Consider the following 18,246-nt stretch of genomic DNA (forward strand, 5'->3'; position numbering starts at 1 on the left):
AAACAATTCAACTCTAGGAGAGCTCAAGCAGAATGGGCTCACAAAGCCCAGCAAACAGCCCAGGTATTTGAAACAGTGACTCCTAGAGCAGAGGACGGAACAGAGAGAGAGGAAGTCCATACTGTTACAAAGCACAGCCAGCATCCCAGGATTCTCAGGCATTTCATATAATGACTGGTGGCTGCTAAGGCAAATGGAGCAGACCAAGCATGCCTGGTATTTGAACCGGTGGTTCATAATGCAACATTTAGTTCTGGATGCAGAGTTTAAAAAGCACAGCATGTATCCCAGGTATTTAACACAGAGTAGGGGTCAGATCCAGCCAAGTGCCATGGTGCTCCCAGACGAGTACTGGTTAGATCCAGCCAAGTGCCATGGGGCTCCCAGCCGAGTACTGGTTAGATCCAGCCAAGTGCCATGGGGCTCCCAGCCGAGTACTGGTTAGATCCAGCCAAGTGCCATGGTGCTCCCAGCCGAGTACTGGTTAGATCCAGCCAAGTGCCATGGTGCTCCCAGCCGAGTACTGGTTAGATCCAGTCAAGTGCCATGGGGCTCCCAGCCGATTACTGGTTAGATCCAACCAAGTGCCATGGGGCTCCCAGCCGAGTACTGGTTAGATCCAACCAAGTGCCATGGTGCTCCCAGCCGAGTACTGGTTAGATCCAGCCAAGTGCCATGGTGCTCCCAGCCGAGGACTGGTTAGATCCAGCCATGTGCCATGGGGTTCCCAGCCGAGGACTGGTTAGATCCAGTCAAGTGCCATGGTGCTCCCAGACGAGTACTGGTTAGATCCAGCCAAGTGCCATGGTGCTCCCAGCCGAGTACTGGTTAGATCCAGCCATGTGCCAGGATGCTCCCAGCCGAGGACTGGTTAGATCCAGCCAAGTGCCAAGGTGTTCCCAGCCGAGGACTGGTTAGATCCAGCCAATTGCCAGGGTGTTCCCAGCCGAGGACTGGTTAGATCCAGCCAAGTGCCATGGTGCTCCCAGACGAGTACTGGTTAGATCCAACCAAGTGCCATGGTGCTCCCAGCCGAGTACTGGTTAGATCCAACCAAGTGCCATGGTCTTCCCAGCCGAGTACTGGTTAGATCCAGCCAAGTGCCATGGTGCTCCCAGCCGAGTACTGGTTAGATCCAACCAAGTGCCATGGTGCTCCCAGCCGAGGACTGGCTAGATCCAGCCATCGGTAGACAGTGATTGTATCCCAAATGGAACCCTATTCCCTATACAGAGCCCTATGGCACTTGGCTGGATCTAACCAGTACTCGGCTGGGAGCCCTATGGCACTTGGCTGGATCTAACCAGTACTCGGCCCTATGGGCCATGGTCAAAAGTAGTGCACTATACAGGGAACAGTTTGTTGATATAGTCTTACCTCTTGTCCCCTCCGGACTTCCTGCTGATCTCATCCTGGTAGCTACACAGCTCTTCACTCACACGGGCTATCTCCTTCAGGGCCTAGAGAGAGGAGAGAGGAGAGAGGGAGACAGAAGGAGAGAGAGGAGGGAGAGAGAGAGAGAGGGAGGAGAGAGAGAGAGGAGAGACAGAAGGGAGAGAGAGAGGAGGGAGAGAGAGAAGGAGAGAGAGGAGGGAGAGAGAGAGGAGAGAGAGAGACAGAAGGAGAGAGTGAAGGAGAGAGAGAGAGAGAGGAGAGAGGGAGCCAGAAGGAGAGAGAGGAGGGAGAGAGAGAGAAGGAGAGACAGAAGGAGAGACAGAAGGAGAGACAGGAGGGAGAGAGAGAGAAGGAGAGGAAGGAGGGAGGAAGAGTGTATAGGAGGGACGGAGAGAGAGAATGAGAGAGGAGAGAGGGAGACAGAAGGAGAGAGGAGGGAGGGCGAGAGCGAGGATGGAGGGAGGGAGGGAGAGAGAGAGGGAGAGAGCGGGAAGGGAGAGAGAAGGAGAAAGAGAGTAGAGGAGGGAGAGAGAGAGAGAGAGGAGAGAGAGAGAGAGAGAGAGAGAGAGAGAGAGAGAGAGAGAGAGAGAGAGAGAGAGAGAGAGAGAGAGAGAGAGAGAGAGAGAGAGAGAGAGAGAGAGAGAGAGAGAGAGAGAGAGAGAGAGAGGAGAGGAGGGAGGGAGAGAGAGAGAGAGAGAGGAGAGAAGAAGAGAGAGAGGAGAGGAGAGAGAGAGTGGAGAGAGAGAGAGAGGGAGGGAGAGAGAGAGAGTAGAGAGGGAAGAGAGAGAGTAGAGGAGAGAAGGAGAGATGTACATTACTAAAGACCAAAATAGACTTCAGAGGGTGGAGCCATAGATGACAGAACGGTGTGGTGACTCACGACATTGAGGGCTGTAGTATTCTCCATCTTGTCACTCCATGTCCCGGAGCTCATCTCTGTGTTGTGGGTCACTCCTACACTAGATCCACCGTGGGAGGAGCGACGGACATTAACCATACCCCCTTTAGAGGGAGAGTCTCTGTCAACCCCTCGCAGGATGGCCTCCAGTTCCGCCATGTCCACTTCCTGGTTACCGACACAGTCGTCATAGTTACGGGGGTTTCCTCTGTCGCCACGGTGATCCGCCCGGTTTCTGTGGGCGGCGAAGTCGTCGTTGCGGTGACGACGGGGTAGGAGCCGCGTTGGTTGGTGGGCTCTGATTGGCTGCTGCTGCTGTTCTGGGGGTCGGAAGTCGAGTTGTCGCTAAGCATGCTGGATCCTGTGCTGGTGGTATGTACACTGACATTCAGGGTGACCTCCTCTGTAATCTCTCCTACAGGTTCTCTCATCTCCCCAGATACCTCATGCCTCACCTTCACCTCCTTGTACATCTAGGAAGAGAGAGTCATATCATTTAAATGACGTGGAAACAACATGGATTCAACCAGTGTGTGGACAGTGGGAAATGACGTAGAAACAACGTGGATTCAACCAGTGTGTGCCCAGTGGGAAATGATGTAGAAACAACGTGGATTTAACCAGTGTGTAGACTGTGGGAAATGACGACTAGAAACAACGTGGATTCTTGTGTCCTCAAGAAATGACGAGACCTCAGACCTGTATATCGACTTTCACCTTTCTTGGAGTACGTGGCATTACTAGATATTGTTTATGGCCCTCTCGTGATATAACGACTTTCACCTTTCTTGGAGTACGTGGCATTACTAGCCATTGTTTATGGCCCTCTCGTGATATAACGACTTTCACCTTTCTTGGAGTACGCGGCATTACTAGATATTGTTTATGGCCCTGTCGTGATATATAGACTTGGAGTACGCGGCATTACTAGATAATGTTTATGGCCCTCTCGTGATATAACGACTTGGAGTACGTGGCATTACTAGATATTGTTTATGGCCCTCTCGTGATATAACGACTTTCACCTTTCTTGGAGTACGTGGCATTACTAGCCATTGTTTATGGCCCTCTCGTGATATATAGACTTGGAGTACGTGGCATTACTAGATATTGTTTATGGCCCTCTCGTGATATAACGACTTTCACCTTTCTTGGAGTACGTGGCATTACTAGCCATTGTTTATGGCCCTCTCGTGATATAACGACTTTTGGTGCTAACGTAGATGACATTTTGGATGACATTTAAGTTACAGAAGTATGGAGTACACAGCCATAGAAATAAAGGCATTGATCCCATACATAAAAACACATCTGGAAACCACGACAGAAACCACAACAACACAACTCACTCCTTAGGCTACATACCCAGAGAAAAACACAACTCACTCCTTAGGCTACGCACCCAGAGAAAAACACAACTCACTCCTTAGGCTACATACCCAGAGAAAAATACAACTCACTCCTTAGGCCACGTACCCAGAGAAAAATACAACTCACTCCTTAGGCCACGTACCCAGAGAAAAATACAACTCACTCCTTAGGCCACGTACCCAGAGAAAAATACAACTCACTCCTTAGGCCACGTACCCAGAGAAAAATACAACTCACTCCTTAGGCCACGTACCCAGAGAAAAATACAACTCACTCCTTAGGCCACGTACCCAGAGAAAAATACAACTCACTCCTTAGGCCACGTACCCAGAGAAAAATACAACTCACTCCTTAGGCCACGTACCCAGAGAAAATACAACTCACTCCTTAGGCCACGTACCCAGAGAAAAATACAACTCACTCCTTAGGCCACGTACCCAGAGAAAAATACAACTCACTCCTTAGGCCACGTACCCAGAGAAAAATACAACTCACTCCTTAGGATACATACCCAGAGAAAAACACAACTGACCACAGACTCAGAGTGCTAAACTGAACGAATTACCTTTCCCCTCCTACCATCCCCCAATCTGGAGAAATATTTCATAATGGATGCCTCCCAAATGGCATGCTGTTCCCAATATAGGTCTCTCTGTCTCTGCCTCTCTGTGTCTCTCTGTGTCTCTGCCTCTCTCTGTCTCTCTGTGTCTCTGCCTCTCTGTGTCTCTGCCTCTCTCTGTGTCTCTGCCTCTCTCTGTCTCTCTGTGTCTCTGCCTCTCGCTGTCTCTCTGTGTCTCTGCCTCTCGCTGTCTCTCTGTGTCTCTGCCTCTCTGTGTCTCTCTGTGTCTCTGCCTCTCTGTGTCTCTCTGGGTCTCTGCCTCTCTGTGTCTCTCTGTCTCTCTGTCTCTGTGCCTCTCTGTCTCTGTGCCTCTCTGTCTCTGTGCCTCTCTGTCTCTGTGCCTCTCTGTCTCTGTAGTGAGGTGAGGACAATGCTGTGCTAAACATGTCTCTCTGTAGTGAGGTGAGGACAATGCAAATCAAATCAAATCAAAATCAAATTTTATTTGTCACATACACATGGTTAGCAGATGTTAATGCGAGTGTAGCGAAATGCTTGTGCTTCTAGTAGTGAGGTGAGGACTATGCTGTGGTAAACATGTCTCTCTGTCTCTCTGTAGTGAGGTGAGGACTATGCTGTGGTAAACATGTCTCTCTGTCTCTCTGTAGTGAGGTGAGGACTATGCTGTGGTAAACATGTCTCTCTGTAGTGAGGTGAGGACTATGCTGTGGTAAACATGTCTCTCTGTAGTGAGGTCAGGACTATGCTGTGGTAAACATGTCTCTCTGTAGTGAGGTGAGGACTATGCTGAGGTAAACATGTCTCTCTGTAGTGAGGTGAGGACTATGCTGAGGTAAACATGTCTCTCTGTAGTGAGGTGAGGACTATGCTGTGGTAAACATGTCTCTCTGTAGTGAGGTGAGGACTATGCTGTGGTAAACATGTCTCTCTGTAGTGAGGTGAGGACTATGCTGTGGTAAACATGTCTCTCTGTAGTGAGGTGAGGACTATGCTAAACATGTCTCTCTGTAGTAAACATGTGGTAAACATGTCTCTCTGTCTCTCTGTAGTGAGGTGAGGACTATGCTGAGGTAAACATGTCTCTCTGTAGTGAGGTGAGGACTATGCTGTGGTAAACATGTCTCTCTGTAGTGAGGTGAGGACTATGCTGTGGTAAACATGTCTCTCTGTCTCTCTGTAGTGAGGTGAGGACTATGCTGTGGTAAACATGTCTCTCTGTCTCTCTGTAGTGAGGTGAGGACTATGCTGTGGTAAACATGTCTCTCTGTGGTGAGGTGAGGACTATGCTGTGGTAAACATGTCTCTCTGTCTCTCTGTAGTGAGGTGAGGACTATGCTGTGGTAAACATGTCTCTCTGTCTCTCTGTGGTGAGGTGAGGACTATGCTGTGGTAAACATGTCTCTCTGTCTCTCTGTAGTGAGGTGAGGACTATGCTGTGGTAAACATGTCTCTCTGTAGTGAGGTGAGGACTATGCTGTGGTAAACATGTCTCTCTGTAGTGAGATGAGGACTATGCTGAGGTAAACATGTCTCTCTGTAGTGAGGTGAGGACTATGCTGTGGTAAACATGTCTCTCTGTAGTGAGGTGAGGACTATGCTGAGGTAAACATGTCTCTCTGTAGTGAGGTGAGGACTATGCTGTGGTAAACATGTCTCTCTGTAGTGAGGTGAGGACTATGCTGTGGTAAACATGTCTCTCTGTAGTGAGGTGAGGACTATGCTGTGGTAAACATGTCTCTCTGTAGTGAGGTGAGGACTATGCTGTGGTAAACATGTCTCTCTGTCTCTCTGTAGTGAGGTGAGGACTATGCTGAGGTAAACATGTCTCTCTGTAGTGAGGTGAGGACTATGCTGTGGTAAACATGTCTCTCTGTCTCTGTAGTGAGGTGAGGACTATGCTGTGGTAAACATGTCTCTCTGTCTCTCTGTAGTGAGGTGAGGACTATGCTGAGGTAAACATGTCTCTCTGTCTCTCTGTAGTGAGGTGAGGACTATGCTGTGGTAAACATGTCTCTCTGTAGTGAGGTGAGGACTATGCTGAGGTAAACATGTCTCTCTGTCTCTCTGTAGTGAGGTGAGGACTATGCTGTGGTAAACATGTCTCTCTGTAGTGAGGTGAGGACTATGCTGTGGTAAACATGTCTCTCTGTAGTGAGATGAGGACTATGCTGAGGTAAACATGTCTCTCTGTAGTGAGGTGAGGACTATGCTGTGGTAAACATGTCTCTCTGTGGTGAGGTGAGGACTATGCTGTGTTAAACATGTCTCTCTGTCTCTCTGTAGTGAGGTGAGGACTATGCTGAGGTAAACATGTCTCTCTGTAGTGAGGTGAGGACTATGCTGAGGTAAACATGTCTCTCTGTAGTGAGGTGAGGACTATACTGTGTTAAACATGTCTCTCTGTCTCTCTGTAGTGAGGTGAGGACTATACTGTGTTAAACATGTCTCTCTGTCTCTCTGTAGTGAGGTGAGGACTATACTGTGTTAAACATGTCTCTCTGTCTCTCTGTAGTGAGGTGAGGACTATGCTGAGGTAAACATGTCTCTCTGTAGTGAGGTGAGGACTATGCTGAGGTAAACATGTCTCTCTGTAGTGAGGTCAGGACTATGCTGAGGTAAACATGTCTCTCTGTAGTGAGGTGAGGACTATGCTGAGGTAAACATGTCTCTCTGTAGTGAGGTGAGGACTATGCTGTGGTAAACATGTCTCTCTGTCTCTCTGTAGTGAGATGAGGACTATGCTGAGGTAAACATGTCTCTCTGTCTCTCTGTAGTGAGGTGAGGACTATGCTGTGGTAAACATGTCTCTCTGTCTCTCTGTAGTGAGGTGAGGACTATGCTGAGGTAAACATGTCTCTCTGTCTCTCTGTAGTGAGATGAGGACAATGCTGTGGTAAACATGTCTCTCTGTCTCTCTATTTTTCCTCTGTGCTTCTTTTTTTTCTCGGGAGGCCAAATGAGAGCCACATGTTGGTTCAAAGCAGATTGTTCCTTTTGTATTTCTCTTCTCATTAGGAAGCTAATCTCCTAGCCTCTCCTAGCCTCTCCTAGCCTCCCCTCTCCTAGCCTCTCCCAGCCTCCCCTCTCCTAGCCTCCCTAGCCTCTCCTAGCCTCCCTCCTAGCCTCCCCTAGCCTCTCCTAGCCTCCCTAGCCTCCTAGCCTCCCCTCCTAGCCTCCCCTAGCCTCTCCTAGCCTTACCTAGCCTCTCCTAGCCCACCTCTCTCCCTCCTCCCCCTCTCACTCTCCTCCCCCTCTCACTCTCCCCCCCCTCTCACTCTCCCCCCTCTCCTCTCCCCCCCCTCACTCTCCCCCTCTCACTCTCCTCCCACACAAAAGCCCTCCTGCGGTGAAGGGGGATTTAAAAATAAATTCAATAAAAATATAGGACAAAACACACATCACGACAAGAGAGACAACACAACACTACATAAAGAGAGACAACACTACATAAAGAGAGACACTACAACACTACATAAAGAGAGACAACACTACATAAAGAGAGACAACACTACATAAAGAGAGACACTACAACACTACATAAAGAGAGACAACACAACACTACATAAAGAGAGACAACACAACACTACATAAAGAGAGACAACACAACACTACATAAAGAGAGACACCACAACACTACATAAAGAGAGACACCACAACACTACATAAAGAGAGACACCACAACACTACATAAAGAGAGACAACACTACATAAAGAGAGACAACACAACACTACATAAAGAGAGACAACACAACACTACATAAAGAGAGACAACACAACACTACATAAAGAGAGACAACACAACACTACATAAAGAGAGACAACACAACACTACATAAAGAGAGATACTACAACACTACATAAAGAGAGACAACACAACATAAGAGACAACACAACACTACATAAAGAGACAACACAACACTACATAAAGAGAGACAACACAACACTACATAAAGAGAGACAACACAACACTACATAAAGAGAGACAACACAACACTACATAAAGAGAGACAACACAACACTACATAAAGAGAGACAACACAACACTACATAAAGAGAGACAACACAACACTACATAAAGAGAGACAACACAACACTACATAAAGAGAGACAACACAACACTACATAAAGAGAGACCTAAGACAACACTACATAAAGAGAGACAACACAACACTACATAAAGAGAGACAACACAACATAAAGAGAGACAATACAACACTACATAAAGAGAGACAACACAACACTACATAAAGAGAGACACCACAACACTACATAAAGAGAGACACCACAACACTACATAAAGAGAGACACCACAACACTACATAAAGAGAGACAACACAACACTACATAAAGAGAGACAACACAACACTACATAAAGAGAGACAACACAACACTACATAAAGAGAGACAACACAACACTACATAAAGAGAGACACCACTACACTACATAAAGACAGACAACACAACACTACATAAAGAGAGACAACACAACACGACATAAGTGTTGAAGAAGGTAGAGACAACAACAAGAAGGTGGAGACAACAACAAGAAGGTGGAGACAACAGCAAGAAGGTAGAGACAACAGCAAGAAGGTAGAGACAACAGCAAGAAGGTAGAGACAACAGCAAGAAGGTGGAGACAACAACAAGAAGGTGGAGACAACAACAAGAAGGTGGAGACAACAACAAGAAGGTGGAGACAACAACAAGAAGGTGGAGACAACAGCAAGAAGGTAGAGACAACAGCAAGAAGGTAGAGACAACAGCAAGAAGGTGGAGACAACAGCAAGAAGGTAGAGACAACAGCAAGAAGGTAGAGACAACAGCAAGAAGGTGGAGACAACAGCAAGAAGGTGGAGACAACAACACATCACACAAAGCAGCCACAACTGTCAGTAAGAGTGTCCATAATTGAGTCTTTGAATAAAGAGATTGAGATAAAACAGTCCAGTTTGAGTGTTTGTTGCAGCTCGTTCCAGTCGCTAGCTGAAGTGAACTGAAAAGAGGAGCGACCCAGGGATGTGTGTGCTTTGGGGATCTTTAACAGAATGTGACTGACAGAGCGGGTGTTGTATGTGGAGGATGAGGGCTGCAGTAGATATCTCAGATAGGGGGGTGAGGCCTAAGAGGGTTTTATAAATAAGCATCAACCAGTGGGTCTTGTGACGGGTATACAGAGATGACCAGTTTACAGTGGAGTACAGAGTGCAGTGATGTGTCCTACAAAGAGCATTTGGTGGCAAATCTGATGGCCGAATGGTTAAGCATCCTGTCGGGCTGTATCACCGCCTGGTACGGCAACCAATCTACAGCTCAGCCAACCTAGCCTGGTCCCAGACCTGTTCTGTCTTTCCAACTGCTATGGTTATTGTCATGACAAAAACTCCAATGTTCAATGACCATATGAGTTGGGCAAGACCAGGCTACAGGCTTCAAATACCAGGCTACAGGCTTCAAAGACCAGGCTTCAAATACCAGGCTACAGGCTTCAAATACCAGGCTACAGGCTTCAAAGACCAGGCTACAGGCTTCAAAGACCAGGCTACAGGCTTCAAAGACCAGGCTACAGGCTTCAAATACCAGGCTACAGGCTTCAAATACCAGGCTACAGGCTTCAAAGACCAGGCTACAGGCTTCAAAGACCAGGCTACAGGCTTCAAAGACCAGGCTACAGGCTTCAAAGACCAGGCTACAGGCTTCAAAGACCAGGCTTCAAATACCAGGCTACAGGTCCGGTGTCAGGAGAGGAGGAGAGAGGAGGTGAGAGGAGGTGAGAGGAGGTGAGAGGAGGTGAGAGGAGGAGGTTTAACAAAAACACAATGCACAAAACAAAACAACTCCCCAGTGTCATGGCTCACCTCCTCTCTCCTCCTCTCACCTCCTCTCACCTCCTCTCACCTCCTCTCACCTCCTCTCTCCTCCTCTCACCTCCTCTCACCTCCTCTCACCTCCTCTCTCCTCCTCTCTCCTCCTCTCACCACCTCTCTCCTCCTCTCACCACCTCTCTCCTCCTCTCTCCTCCTCTCACCTCCTCTCACCCATCTCTCACCACCTCTCCCCTCCTCTCTCCACCTCTCACCTCCTCTCTCCTCCTCTCTCCTCCTCTCACCTCCTCTCTCCTCCTCTCACCTACTCTCACCACCTCTCACCACCTCTCTCCTCCTCTCACCTCCTCTCACCCATCTCTCACCACCTCTCCCCTCCTCTCACCTACTCTCACCACCTCTCACCACCCTCTCCTCCTCTCACCTCCTCTCACCTCCTCTCACCACCTCTCACCTCCTCTCACCACCTCTCACCACCTCTCTCCTCCTCTCACCTCCTCTCACCCATCTCTCACCACCTCTCCCCTCCTCTCACCTCCTCTCACCCATCTCTCACCACCTCTCTCCTCCTCTCACCACCTCTCTCCTCCTCTCACCACCTTTCTCCTCCTCTCACCTCCTCTCACCACCCTCTCCTCCTCTCACCTACTCTCACCACCTCTCACCACCTCTCTCCTCCTCTCACCTCCTCTCACCCATCTCTCACCACCTCTCCCTCCTCTCTCCTCCCCCTGCATGTCTCCCAGCTGGCTCTCCCACTCCTTCCTCCCCTCCTCTCACCTCTCCTCCCCTCCTCTCACCTCCCCTCCCCCTCTCACCTCCTCTATTTTCCTCTGCATGTCTCCCAGCTGGCTCTCCCACTCCTTCCTCCTCCCCTCCCTCCCCTCTCCTCCCCCCCCACTCCCCTCCCCTCCTCCCCTCCCCTCCCCTCCCCTCCCCTCCCCTCCTCTATTTTCCTCTGCATGTCTCCCAGCTGTCTCTCCCACTCCTTCCTCCTCCCCTCCTCTCCCCCTCCCTCCTCTCCTCTCCTCCCTCCTCCTCTCCCCCTCCTTCCTCCTCCTCTGCCCTCCCCCCTCCCTCCCTCCCTCCCCCTCCCTTCCTCTCCCCTCCCCTCCCTCTCACCTCTCCTCCCCCCTCTCCCCTCCTCCCCTCCTCTCCCCTCCCCCTCCACTCCCCTCCTCTATTTTCCTCTGCATCTCCCAGCTGGCTCTCCCATTCCTTCCTCACCCCTCCCCCTCCTCTCACCTCTCCTCCCCTCTCCTCTCTCCCCCCCAGCCCCTCTCCTCTCCTCCTCTCCCCTCCTCCCCTCCCCTCCTCTCACCTCCTCTATTTTCCTCTGCATGTCTCCCAGCTGGCTCTCCCCTCCTCCCCCTCCTCCCCTCCCCTCCTCTCACCTCCTCTATTTTCTCTGCATGTCTCCCAGCTGGCTCTCTCACTCCTTCCTCCTCCCCTCCCCTCCCCTCCTCTCCTCCTCCTCTCCCTCCTCTCCCTCCCCTCCCTCCTCCCCCTCCTCCCTCCTCCCCCTCCTCCCCTCCTCCCCCTCCCTCCTCTCCCCTCCCCTCCTCTCACCTCCTCTATTTTCCTCTGCATGTCTCCCAGCTGGCTCTCCCACTCCTTCCTCTCAGAGTTGAATCTCTCCATCAGTTCAGACTTCTCTCGGACCCAGCCCTTCTCGCTGAGCTCCAGCCGACAGCGCAGGTCCATGGCGGCCGTGTGGGTGTCGACCAGCAGCCTCCTCTGCTGCTCTCTGTCCCCCCGCTGTAGAGGACTCTCCCTGGGCTCTGGACTCTGAGTTCTCAGCCCCAGCTCAACGACAGGACCTCCTCTAGCCTCCAACTGGACAGGAAGAGAGAGATGGAGGGGGAGATGGAGAAGGAGGAGTAGAGAGAGAGGCAGGCAGGCAGGGAGAGAGGGAGATGGAGAAAGGGGAGTAGAGAGAGAGGCAGGTAGAGAAGGAGATGGAGAAGGGGGAGTAGAGAGAGAGAGGCAGGCAGAGAGGGAGATGGAGAAGGAGGAGTAGAGAGAGAGGCAGGCAGAGAGGGATGGAGATGGATAAGGGGGAGTAGAGAGAGAGGCAGGCAGGGAGAGATGGCAGGCAAGAGAATTAGGTGGGAGAGAATGTCAGGGAGTGTCAGGAAGAGGGGTGGAGGGAGAGAATGTCAGGGAGTGTCAGGAAGAGGGGCGGAGGGAGAGAAGGACCAGAGGGAGGAGAGGAAAAGGGAGAATTCAGAGAATGGATGGAAGGGATTAAAAGATCATAACTCAGAGGAGTTCATGGTCAACCTCTCCTCCCTCTGTCTCCCTCTCTCATCATCTGACAGGATATCACAGCTGCCTCAACACAGTTCCTTTCCTGTCTCCCTCCCTGTCTCTGGACCCATCTGCAGCTATCTCCCTCCCTGTCTCTGGACTCATCTGCAGCTATCTCTCTCCCTGTCTCTGGACTCATCTGCAGCTATCTCCCTCCCTGTCTCTGGACCCATCTGCAGCTATCTCCCCGTCTGTCTCTGTACCCATCTGCAGCTATCTCCCCGTCTGTCTCTGGACCCATCTGCAGCTATCTCCCCGTCTGTCTCTGGACCCATCTACAGCTATCTCCCCGTCTGTCTCTGGACCCATCTGCAGCTATCTCCCCGTCTGTCTCTGGACCCATCTACAGCTATCTCCCCGTCTGTCTCTGGACCCATCTACAGCTATCTCCCCGTCTGTCTCTGGACCCATCTACAGCTATCTCCCTCCCTGTCTCTGGACCCATCTACAGCTATCTCCCTGCCTGTCTCTGGACCCATCTACAGCTATCTCCCTGTCTGTCTCTGGACCCATCTCCCTGTCTGTCTCTGGACCCATCTACAGCCATCTCCCTGTCTGTCTCTGGACCCATCTACAGCTATCTCCCTGTCTCTGGACCCATCTACAGAGTAGTTGTTGAAAAGGGGAGTACATTTTTTAAAAACTAGGCAAGTCAGTTAAGAACAAATTCTTATTTACAATGACAGCCTACCTGGGAACAGTGGGTTAACTGGTCTAGGAACAGTGGGTTAACTGGTCTAGGAACAGTGGGTTAACTGGTCTAGGAACAGTGGGTTAACTGGTCTAGGAACAGTGGGTTAACTGCCTTGTTCAGGGGAAGAACGACAGATTTTACCTCGTCAGCTCGGGGATTTGAACTAGAAACCTTTCGGTTACTAGTCCAACGCTCTAACCACTAGGCTACCTGTCACCCCCCTCTAACCACTAGGCTACCTGTCACCCCCCTCTAACCACTAGGCTACCTGTCACCCCCTCTAACCACTAGGCTACCTGTCACCCCCTCTAACCACTAGGCTACCTGTCACCCCCCTCTAACCACTAGGCTACCTGTCACCCCCTCTAACCACTAGGCTACCTGTCACCCACCTCTAACCACTAGGCTACCTGCCTCCTCTAACCACTAGACTACCTGTCACCCCCCTCTAACCCCTAGGCTACCTGCCCTCTAACCCTCTAACTAACCACTAGACTACCTGCCTCCTCTAACCACTAGACTACCTGTCACCCCCCTCTAACCACTAGACTACCTGTCACCCCCCTCTAACCACTAGACTACCTGCCTCCTCTAACCACTAGACTACCTGCCTAGTGTCCATAAATCTGACACAAACATCTGCTGTTAAGGCCAATTCAGGAGATCTTGGTATTTGGATACTAACACATGAAGTGATCCTCAGTTCTGTTGACTGTGAGGGTTTTGGGTTAAGAAGGGCAGTGTTAAGGGAATCCGTCCTCTCTTTCTCTGTCTGGTCAATAAACCCCTTAGAGAAACTACTCTGGTCAATATACCCCTTAGAGAAACTAGTCTGTCTGGTCAATATATCCCTTAGAGAAACTACTCTGTCTGGTCATTATATCCCTTAGAGAAACTACTCTGTCTGGTCAATATACCCCTTAGAGAAACTACTCTGTCTGGTCATTATATCCCTTAGAGAAACTAGTCTGTCTGGTCAATATACCCCTTAGAGAAACTAGTCTGTCTGGTCAATATACCCCTTAGAGAAACTAGTCTGTCTGGTCAATAAACCCCTTAGAGAAACTAGTCTGTCTGGTCATTATATCCCTTAGAGAAACTACTCTGTCTGGTCAATATACCCCTTAGAGAAACTAGTCTGTCTGGTCATTATATCCCTTAGAGAAACTAGTCTGTCTGGTCAATATACCCCTTAGAGAAACTACTCTGTCTGGTCAATATACCCCTTAGAGAAACTACTCTGTCTGGTCAATATACCCCTTAGAGAAACTAGTCTGTCTGGTCATTATATCCCTTAGAGAAAATAGTCTGTCTGGTCAATATACCCCTTAGAGAAACTAGTCTGTCTGGTCAATAAACCCCTTAGAGAAACTAGTCTGTCTGGTCATTATATCCCTTAGAGAAACTACTCTGTCTGGTCAATATACCCCTTAGAGAAACTACTCTGTCTGGTCAATATACCCCTTAGAGAAACTACTCTGTCTGGACAATATACCCCTTAGAGAAACTACTCTGTCTGGTCATTATACCCCTTAGAGAAACTAGTCTGTCTGGTCAATATATCCCTTAGAGAAACTACTCTGTCTGGTCAATATACCCCTTAGAGAAACTACTCTGTCTGGTCAATATACCCCTTAGAGAAACTACTCTGTCTGGTCAATATACCCCTTAGAGAAACTACTCTGTCTGGTCATTATACCCCTTAGAGAAACTAGTCTGTCTGGTCAATATATCCCTTAGAGAAACTACTCTGTCTGGTCAATATACCCCTTAGAGAAACTACTCTGTCTGGTCAATATACCCCTTAGAGAAACTACTCTGTCTGGTCAATATACCCCTTAGAGAAACTACTCTGTCTGGTCATTATACCCCTTAGAGAAACTAGTCTGTCTGGTCAATATATCCCTTAGAGAAACTAGTCTGTCTGGTCATTATATCCCTTAGAGAAACTACTCTGTCTGGTCAATATACCCTTAGAGAAACTACTCTGTCTGGTCAATATACCCCTTAGAGAAACTACTCTGTCTGGACAATATACCCCTTAGAGAAACTACTCTGTCTGGTCATTATACCCCTTAGAGAAACTAGTCTGTCTGGTCAATATATCCCTTAGAGAAACTACTCTGTCTGGTCAATATACCCCTTAGAGAAACTACTCTGTCTGGTCAATATACCCCTTAGAGAAACTACTCTGTCTGGTCAATATACCCCTTAGAGAAACTACTCTGTCTGGTCATTATACCCCTTAGAGAAACTAGTCTGTCTGGTCAATATATCCCTTAGAGAAACTACTCTGTCTGGTCAATATACCCCTTAGAGAAACTACTCTGTCTGGTCAATATACCCCTTAGAGAAACTACTCTGTCTGGTCAATATACCCCTTAGAGAAACTACTCTGTCTGGTCATTATACCCCTTAGAGAAACTAGTCTGTCTGGTCAATATATCCCTTAGAGAAACTAGTCTGTCTGGTCAATATATCCCTTAGAGAAACTACTCTGTCTGGTCAATATACCCCTTAGAGAAACTACTCTGTCTGGTCAATATACCCCTTAGAGAAACTAGTCTGTCTGGTCAATATATCCCTTAGAGAAACTACTCTGTCTGGTCAATATACCCCTTAGAGAAACTACTCTGTCTGGTCATTATACCCCTTAGAGAAACTAGTCTGTCTGGTCAATATACCCCTTAGAGAAACTAGTCTGTCTGGTCAATATATCCCTTAGAGAAACTACTCTGTCTGGTCAATATACCCCTTAGAGAAACTACTCTGTCTGGTCAATATACCCCTTAGAGAAACTACTCTGTCTGGTCAATATATCCCTTAGAGAAACTACTCTGTCTGGTCAATATATCCCTTAGTAGACATAGACTACCATCCAAAATGGCATCCTATTCAATATATAGTGAACTACTTTTGACCAGGGACCATAGTGCACCATATAGGGACTAGTGTCCCATTTGGGAAGCGTCCTCTGTCTGTCTGAGGTCTTTGAACGCTCGGTGTAATTGCAGTGGCAGGATGGGACTGGCGCTGTCCAGTTTATTCCTGACCCAAACATGAACAGGAACACACAGAGAGACAGAGAGAGACAGAGGGAGAGAGAGAGAGAGAGAGACACAGAGAGACAGAGAGAGAGAGAGAGACACAGAGAGACAGAGAGAGACAGAGGGAGAGAGAGACAGAGAGAGACACAGAGAGACAGAGAGAGAGAGAGAGACAGAGAGAGACACAGAGAGACAGAGAGAGAGAGAGAGACACACAGAGAGACAGACACACAGAGAGACAGAGAGAGACAGAGAGAGAGAGACAGAGAGACACACAGAGAGACAGAGAGAGAGAGAGAGACAGACACACAGAGAGACAGAGAGAGACAGAGAGAGAGAGACAGAGAGACAGAGAGACACACAGAGAGACAGAGAGAGAGAGAGAGACACACAGAGAGACAGAGAGAGACAGAGAGAGAGAGAGAGCTGCTACCCCTGTAACTCAGAGGTTAAACTGAGACGGAGGCTGATGCTCTTCTTGGCAGTGAGGGATGAATATTCCAGAAGGACCTGTATCAACAAGAGACTAGAGGCTTACAGTTCTCCAGACAGGCTGGCAGACAGACAGTAAGACACAGAGGAGACAGGCTGGTAGACAGACAGGAAAACACAGAGGAGACAGGCAGACAGACAGACAGGAAAACACAGAGGAGACAGGCAGACAGACAGACAGGAAAACACAGAGGAGACAGGCTGGAAGACAGACAGTAAGACACAGAGGAGACAGGCTGGTAGACAGACAGTAAAACACAGAGGCAGGCTGGTAGACAGACAGTAAAACACAGAGGCAGGCTGTGTTTTACTGTCAATGACACTGACTCTACTCCAGCCACTTTAATCACGGGAATTGATGGGAAATTATGTAAATATATCACTAGCCACTTTAAACAATGCTACCTTATATAATGTTACTTACCCTACATTGTTCATCTCATATGCATACGTGATACAGGATACTGTACTCTATATCATCGACTGCATCCTTATGTAATACATGTATCACTAGCCACTTTAACTATGCCACTTGGTTTACATACTTATCTCATATGTATATACTGTACAGATATCATCTACTGTATCTTGCCTATGCTGCTCTGTACCATCACTCATTCATATATCCTTATGTACATATTCTTTATCCCCTTACACTGTGTATAAGACAGTAGTTTTTTTTTGGAAGACAGTTAATTACTTGCTCGTTATTACTGCATTGTCGGAACTAGAAGCACAAGCAGTAACACACGCATTAACATCTGCTAACCATGTGTATGTGACAAATAAAATTTGATTTGATTTGATTTGATTTTAGACAGACAGTAAAACACAGAGGCAGGCTGGTAGACAGACAGACAGTAAAACACAGAGGAGACAGGCTGGTAGACAGACAGACAGTAAAACACAGAGGAGACAGGCTGGTAGACAGACAGACAGTAAGACACAGAGGAGACAGGCTGGTAGACAGACAGTAAGACACAGAGGAGACAGGCTGGTAGACAGACAGTACAACACAGAGGAGACAGGCTGGTAGACAGACAGTAAAATCTAGAAGAAAAAAGGCAGACAGACAGACAGACAGACAGACAGACAGACAGACAGACAGACAGACAGTAAAAGACAGAGGCAGGCTGGCAGACAGACAGACAGACAGACAGACAGTAAAAGACAGAGGCAGGCTGGCAGACATATATTAAACACACAGTAGCAGCCATCTCCTGCTACTGTAGGACTGGTGTGTGTGTGTGTGTGTGTGTGTGTGTGTGTGTGTGTGTGTGTGTGTGTGTGTGTGTGTGTGTGTGTGTGTGTGTCTCTGTGTGTGTGTGTATAAAGGTGACAGTGTCATGGTGGTCTCTCTCTATTAATAGGAGACTCAACCAACCAGCCAACGCTGTACAGAGTTACAACGTCACGTACATTCCTCAGGGTGCGGTGGGGCTGGAAGGACGACGGAGATGTTTCTGCTCGACAAACATCTAAAGTATGTGGACAAATATGCCTGCAAATATCCGGCTGAGCCCCAGGATGCTTAGTGGTAAACCCTGGTAGTCCGAAGACCCAGGATGCTTAGTGGTAGGCCCTGGTAGTCCGAAGACCCAGGATGCTTAGTGGTAGGCCCTGGTAGTCCGAAGACC

The sequence above is a fragment of the Oncorhynchus tshawytscha genome, unplaced genomic scaffold, assembly GCF_018296145.1.
Source record: "Oncorhynchus tshawytscha isolate Ot180627B unplaced genomic scaffold, Otsh_v2.0 Un_contig_15452_pilon_pilon, whole genome shotgun sequence".
NCBI classification, from domain to species: Eukaryota; Metazoa; Chordata; class Actinopteri; order Salmoniformes; family Salmonidae; genus Oncorhynchus; species Oncorhynchus tshawytscha.